The sequence below is a fragment of the Mizuhopecten yessoensis genome, unplaced genomic scaffold (assembly GCF_002113885.1).
Source record: "Mizuhopecten yessoensis strain PY_sf001 unplaced genomic scaffold, ASM211388v2 scaffold4813, whole genome shotgun sequence".
Taxonomy (NCBI): Eukaryota; Metazoa; Mollusca; class Bivalvia; order Pectinida; family Pectinidae; genus Mizuhopecten; species Mizuhopecten yessoensis.
In genome coordinates, this window is record NW_018405734.1 from 103,932 (window position 1) to 111,786 (window position 7,855).

Below are 7,855 nucleotides of genomic sequence, written 5' to 3' on the forward strand. Positions count from 1 at the left end.
CAGTATTTCTACTTTCGTTTCCGGACGTTATGTCAACGTCATTAAACATTTCAATGAATAATGAAATTAATGAAAAAAGTTACCTATACATGCATTCCTGAAGTACTATCGAGAACAATGTAAGAAAATGTGTCAAATCTCCAGAATAATGCCATATATTTCCATTGAATGAATCATAACTAAGCACAAAGCCAACAAGGCTGACTGAAGTTTGAAAAAAGCATGCAAAGCAAGTGAGATTTTACCTGTACACCATTTAAAACACCTTCAAGTTCTCACTCAGGTAATCTGGCTTGACTTGTATCAATAGCCTTGTTAGCTTCATGAATTATTATAAAATATCAATTGAAAGTACATGAAATCATTCTTTTTGAAGCATTTTCTTACATTTTTCTCGTTAATAGTGAAAACATGGATACTTCAGGAATGCATATACAGGTAATTTTTTAATGAATTAAAATATTTAATGTAATTTTGGGCCACTCAAATTCTGACTTCAAAAGTTAAAAAGGGTGTGTCAACCTTTGACCAATGATTTTTTTTACCAGAATCTCGGTAAGCCTCGTTATGATGTCACAAAACGAAAGCAGTGCGTTTGACCAGACTCTCTATTCGGCGTAGCTTGCGCAGACAACAAGAGTCTGGTTGAACGAGACTATCAAATCGTCTGCTTTTTGGAGTTTCCCATAATGCATCACGCCCATTACAGTTGCGAAGGTAAACAAATATCGTCATCTGCCGTAAGTAAAGTTACCTCAAATACCCAAAACATCGGCAATAGTAATTATTGCACTAGTATGAAATGCCTACCCGTCGCTGGGGTGTTAGAGACGACATTTCTGGTCGATGTGTAAGGTTTGTTGAGAAGTCTACACTACTCTATGTCAGTCGGAGGAATGAGTCGCTTTTCCGTTGTTTGATTGGTTGGTTGGTTCTTATGGCTTATATTAATGTACATATATATATATATCATTAAAGACTTACTGCAATTTTGTTTTAGATGGCATGGACACAACAAGTAAAACATAGGGACATTCAAAGAAAGTATTTTCAAAACGTTGTTGTTTAAAGGAAAGACAACACTTCTTCAGTTTCAGTCTTGTGGAACAGTCATCATCATTTGTGGGTTGCGTGTAGTATTATTACTGTAAGTTAAATTTGTAAAAAATCCTGGACCCATGCATCACAATATCGGGAGGCTCAACAGCCCCAACAACATCATCTGCAATCACAGTTTGTAGGATATCCCCATCCAGCCATCCACTATGTACCAGTGAGAAAAAGCGTACAAATGGCCACTCGTGAACCTGTTAAATGAACAAGAAATTGGAATTACTTTCTAGTTCTGGTGATATTTTTATACACTCGGTAACACATTTATAAATACATTTTCTTGCTCTAATTTAAAGATATGCACAATCACTCAAATCGTCAAATTTATTAAGAAGAATTTTAAAAACATAAATTTGTGTAGACTGGTAAATATATTTTAACAATTTCAAAAGGGGCAAAACAAGAATAAAAAATAAAACAAAAACAAATATTTTCTGAAACAAAAACAAATAATGAGGCAATTACACCAAACACAATACAGCAGCCGTGTTTCTCCAAACTCAGAAAATATGTTTATAAATGTACCTGAAATAGGCGTTTGGAGATTTTATTTTTAAAAGCCAAGTTGGGAGAAACACAACTATTAAATTAAACTGAAACTATATACTTACAACGGCAGGCAACATTCTTGAACCATGGGCAATTTTTAAAAACTGCCCTTGGTTATAACTGTAATATTGCAATTTTCAAAATCTTATTACACGTATATTTAGAAAGAATAAGTTTTTAATCGATATTTCAGTTGAGAATTATACAAGATGTTTCTAGCACATTCTGTAACAGATATATTCCAAATAACATGGTTACATATTCAATTTAATACCTTTTTTTGCGAACAGACTGATCCTCTGTGATGGGCTGGTCCTCTATCATGGACTGGTCATCTGTAATTGGTTGGTCTACAGGCTGGTCCCCGTCGACGGATTGGTCTATGGGATGGTCCGCTGTGACGGATTGGTCTATTGGCTGGTCACCTGCGACGGGCTGGTCCTCTGTGACAGATTGGTCTATGGGCTGGACCCCTGTGATATGCTGGTCTATGGGCTGGTCCCCGGTGACGGATTGGTCTACGGGCTGGTCTGCTGTGACAGGCTGGTCCCCTGTGATATACTGGTCTATGGGCTGGTCCTCTGTGACGGATTGGTCTACAGGCTGGGCCCCTTTGATGGGCTGGGCCCCTGTGATATACTGGTCTATGGGCTGGTCCTCTGTGACAGATTGGTCTATGGGCTGGTCCCCAGTGATATGCTGGTCTATGGGCTGGTCCCCGGTGACGGATTGGTCTACGGGCTGGTCCACTGTGACGGATTGGTCTATGGGCTGGTCTGCTGTGATGGGCTGGTCCCCTGTGTTATGCTGGTTTATGGGCTGGTCCTCTGTGACGGATTGGTCTACAGGCTGGGCCCCTTTGATGGGCTGGGCCCCTGTGATATACTGGTCTATGGGCTGGGACCCTGTGACGGATTGGTCTACGGGCTGGTCTGCTGTGACAGGCTGGTCCCCTGTGATGGGCTGGGCCCCTATGATATACTGGTCTATGGGCTGGTCCCCTGTGACGGATTGGTCTACGGGCTGGTCCCCTGTGACGGATTGGTCTATGGGCTGGTCTGCTGTGATGGGCTGGTCCCCTGTGATATGCTGGTTTATGGGCTGGTCCTCTGTGACGGATTGGTCTACAGGCTGGTCTGCTGTGACAGGCTGGTCCCCTGTGATATGCTGGTCTATGAGCTGGTCCCCTGTGACGAGCTGGTCTCCTGTGACGGGCTGGTCCCCTGAGATATGCTGGTCTACGGGCTGGTGCACTGTGACGGGCTGGTCCTCCAGTGTCTGGAAATTTAATTTCAGACACATACATTTAAAATAAATTGTACACATATTTGAAAGCAAATTCCCTATTTTTAAATGCACTTTAAAGGAAATAGGTTTTATCAGTATTGTAGACACGTGCAAGAATGTTCATGACTATAATATATGTTTTAGGTCTACTTTTATATCTAGATATAAACTCACATTTGGTATGAAAGGAGAGTATGCGATGTCTTCTAGGTCCGTGGTGATCTCTTCCAATAAAGTGTCTGGCATCTGTAAATATCCCATGCTTATTATACAAATGTTCAATAGGGAAACAATTCAGACTGACTCTCACATTTATTGTATATTCACGCTACCCACGACAAATACATTTTGCTTAAATTTCTATTGTGTATCATTAACACTATTCATGAAAAAAAAATACCATCTACTACTATATATATACATATTACCAGATAAGATTATTAAAACCTTTTTCGCATAAATGTGAAGATAAGAAAATATGCTGTGTGTATACCTTGTCAAGGTCCTGCAGGATATCGCTTAACCCAGATAACTCCATCAGGTTATATGTAAACCCTTCCTCACCAATGTCGGAGGAACTGTCATTCACCACATCAGGATGTGCTACCGGTACCACGCAACTCCCCGGTTCTTCCATATGGTCATAAAGGTCTTGGTCAGAATCAGAGTCAGGGTCTTGGTCAGAGTCATCCAGCATGCTACTTGTACTTTGGTTGGAGATTTCAGAATCTGAGGGAGAAAGTACATTGATATTAAAGATTACAGACTATATTCTATAAATTTGACTTTAACCCTTGAATAAGTATGATGTCATAAATATATCATACACATTGATTACCATATTTACAGTGATATCATTATCTAACAATTGTCACCTTCATCAGATGAATCTTGTCCACCCCGAGTTCTCACTCCTCTTCCTCCTCGAGCAATTGATATCCTGCCACCTCTAGTCCTTACTACTCCCCGTTCTGTAGCTCCTCTACCTCTGGCCTGTCCTCTTTTTCTTTCTTGTCCTCTTTCTGCAACCTGTCCTCTACCTCTGGCCCTTCCTCTCCCTCTGGCCTGTCCTCTACCTCTAACCTGTCCTCTACCTCTGGCCTGTCCTCTATCTCTGACCTGTTCTCTTTCTGCAACCTGTCCTCTACCTCTTGCCCTTCCTCTACCTCTGACCTGTCCTCTTTCTCCAATCTGTTCTCTGACCAAATCCTTTCTCTCCCAATCCTGGACATGTAACTTATTTTCACACTCCAATCCATCCGCATCGTCATGATGGCTTATACACGAACAACAAAAACAGGACAAATTCCTTGTGAAAAGTGTGAAAGGTCTTGCCCCAGATTTTATGCTTTGGACTTTTCGGGTTCCTGATAAAGTTTTTGTTTTACTTCTTCCAGGTCGGTCTCGACTGATGTTGTTAACCAGAAAGAATGTCCTCTTGTGGTGAAGGTGGTCATTTTTTTTTTCAGTTTTCTCCAACTTTTCTTTCCCAAAATTGAATAAATCTTCTGCATTATTGATTACGCTATTCATTCCCATCACCGACCGTTTTGCTGATGATTTGACGACTGCCCCTGCGCCGTCCGATGGCCCTTTACCATGGCGGGAACCGTAGAAGTGACGTTCAACCGGAAATCCGTGGTCATGATTGGCAAAAGAAATGTCGGTAAAGGGCGTCTTACTCTTGTATTGGGCCGAGCAACCATCAGTCAGTTGTATTTCTCTCTCAATTGTCAGACCTCTCACATTTTGCAGGTGTTCATTGGCAAGAGAAGTAAATTTAGCAACAGCGTGAGCATCGTGCTGCAAATCATCCGATACAAACACCATAGCCTCCTGAACAACATCAACACATTCCTCTCCCGGGCACTGGTAATAGGCGACTGTTGGATGGATTGTAACACTATTGTGTCCCCAGTGGGCACTTTGTACTTCATTCTGGTTTGAACATGAATAGTTTTCGGAAAAGTCCATGTTCAAGACGACCCAGTTAGGAGGTACCGTCTTCACCAGTCCCGAGAATTGAACTTGCTGCCAATTTGCCACAAAGATGTGTTCCGCTAACTTTTCCAACTCATTGGCGAGCTCGAGCACAACCAAATTGGCCCCTTTCTCGTGTGACTTGGGCATGACTTGTGTAGTTTCCTTTCCTTTTCTGACTATCGTAACCCTTTCCCATTTTGTATAGGTTATTGTTCTGTCAGAAGCTCTGGCAATGAGTGGGGTGTAGAATGCTACAATGCCGTCGGTTCCACAGCTTTCACATTGCCTCTTAATACACTGTTCCTTGTGCCATTTTTGGCCTGGTTCTTTGCGCACATAGTTTTTTCGAGTGCCTCACTTTTGTTGTTCAGTTTCACATTACTTTTGCACTTGATCGCCAACTGTGACAGTGACCGTAATTTTAACTCGGCATTGGTGCACGATTCGCAAAGACATGCATTCCATTTTTGTTTTTTTGTTGTTTCCACATCGGCTGGTTTGTTTTTTGAACACGTTGAAAAGTTGACGATTTCCTCCGGGTTAGCTTCTTTAAACTCAGAAAATGTCTGTCTTAGCGGTCTATCCAGCACTCTTCTCTCTGTTTGATCCAACTTAATCCTTTTAGATATTGGCAGATTTGTAGAAACATGTCCGCGCCGGAAAAAATAGTTATCTTTTCTTTGGTTTCATCCAGAATTTTGTCATTCCTGGGCTTTCGCTTTGGATGGTCATCTTGGTTAGCCAATTTGCTAAGATATGATTGGCTGATACCTAGATAGGAACTCGCTGTTATGTGCATTCTAATTTTTTTCAAAATTGATAACTTCTTTGCAGCCATTCGCCTTGCTACAAGATTACTTTTCAAAGTTTCAATAAGTGTTTCTCTTATCTGTAGTTTTTTTCGTGGAGACTTCTTTTTCAGTTTTTGGATTTTTACTTTCAACCTTAATTCCCTCAGTCTCACTCTATCTTTTTCCATTTTTCTTCTTATTTTCTGTGGGTGCCTATTTTGTCTTGACTCCTGTTGTTTCTTACGCCAGTATTCCCTTTTTAACTCTCTTTCTTTTCTCGTGAGAACTTTGGACGCTTTCCTTAAAACAATGCCCTAACTTTTTTGTCTTTCACGGAACCTGTCAAAATAATTCACTATGTTGATGCCATTTGACATATAAATATTTTGATTAGAGCTGTTACGTGTACCTGAGTGCCTGAATACGGGTTAATTTTAGATAGGAAACCGGGTTTGAAAATGTGTACCTTGGTACCCGTCAAAATAGGTAAATGTCTATCACTGCGTGTGTCAACAAATTCAAAGAATAAAATATTTCAACATGTATATATATATATCAAAAAAAAAAAAGTGAAAGTTTATTTTATTATTTTATTGCATATATATTACTGTTCTTATAGGGAGGTATACAAATTATATTTGTTATGTACCTCGGGTACTAACTGCCGGTTGTGCCCGACAGTAGAGAAACGTCTCTGCTTCCGTTAGGTACAGTACTTTGTTTCTTTGTCAGGCTTGGCCGGAGTCTGAGATTATCCGAGGGGTCCCTATGGTGTATGTGGGTTTTTACCTTTAATTCTATGGTGTATGTTTATATTTCAAGAAAAAAATAAGAAATGTTAATTTATATAAATATTTGAGAATAAAAAAAGTAAAAGTTGGTTTTTAGGAAGAGGGTCTTATGAGGGGATCTATAAGTTGCTGGGCTTATAATATATGTACCTTATTTGAACTATTTTTATATAAAAAGATGGGGAGATCACCAACCGTATCATATCATGATGTCTTATATGGCGTGGGTAGGAGGAGGGCGTACCATATCCAGGCTGTCCTTTACTTATATCCTACTCTATTTTATGTTTTGTTTTGTTCCTATATTTTGCGCCAATATGGCTTATAGATCTATTATTGTATATAAATATAAAAAAATAAATTAAAAAAAAGTATATTTTGAAAGTGTATTTATTGCATATATTACTTTTCTTATAGGGATGTATATATATTATATTTGTTATGTACCTCGGGTCTCTAACTGCCGGTTGTGCCTGACAGGAGAGAAACGTCTCTGCTTCCGTTAGGTACAGTACTTTGTTTCTTTGTCAGGCTTGACTGAGTCTGAGATTATCCGAGGGGTCCCTATGGTGTATGTGGGTTTTTACCTTTAATTCTATGGTGTATGTTTATATTTTAAGAAAAAAATAAGAAATGTTAATTGATATATTAGGAAGAGGGTCTTATGGGGGGAAGTGTGTGTGTGTGTGTGTGTGTGGGGGGGGGGGGGGGGGGGGGGGGGATCGTGTCTAAATCGAAGTTGACGAATCTCGACATTTTGAACGCATGTTCGAGCCACAGTCGTAGCTGGAAGATAGATATTGGAAATTTCTCTTACATTATGCGAATTCACGTCAAACCAACTCATGTCTTATAACATGGGTGAAATCTACATATCAGTAGACAGTAAATTCGTAACATTGATTCTGTTCATTTTTAAATTACTCTACCAGGATGCATGTCAGGAAATTTATATAATTTATAATTTATTCAAATGCGGATCGATTTCTGAGTTTACACATTTACTTTTCTAGGTAACACCCCTCCCCTCCATCACCCCCAACCCCTCCCACCTCACCTTTCCTTCTCCACCCTATCTTTTTCCCTTTCCCCAAAAATATATACACTGTTTTAACCAAATATATATGTTTTATGTTTTCACTCACTAGGGATGACATAGCATGTTCACATACAACATAATTTTGACTGCATTTCACCTCAAGAACCTACAGTGTATTTCATTCATGTCAGACGTGTACTTTATAGCTTTACCAAATACTTTAGTATCATCAACGAAGCACAGGTCACAGATTGTGGATTTTAGTATCTCTACCCAATACCCTGATACCACTCTCCACTGCA

General features: G+C 39.8%; 1 pseudogene; it reads right to left on the minus strand.

The window, feature by feature from the left end:
• Window positions 1–987: 987 nt before the first annotated feature.
• LOC110449750 lies at window positions 988–6,263 on the minus strand (annotated as a pseudogene).
• Between the last annotated feature and the right edge of the window lie 1,592 nt (window positions 6,264–7,855).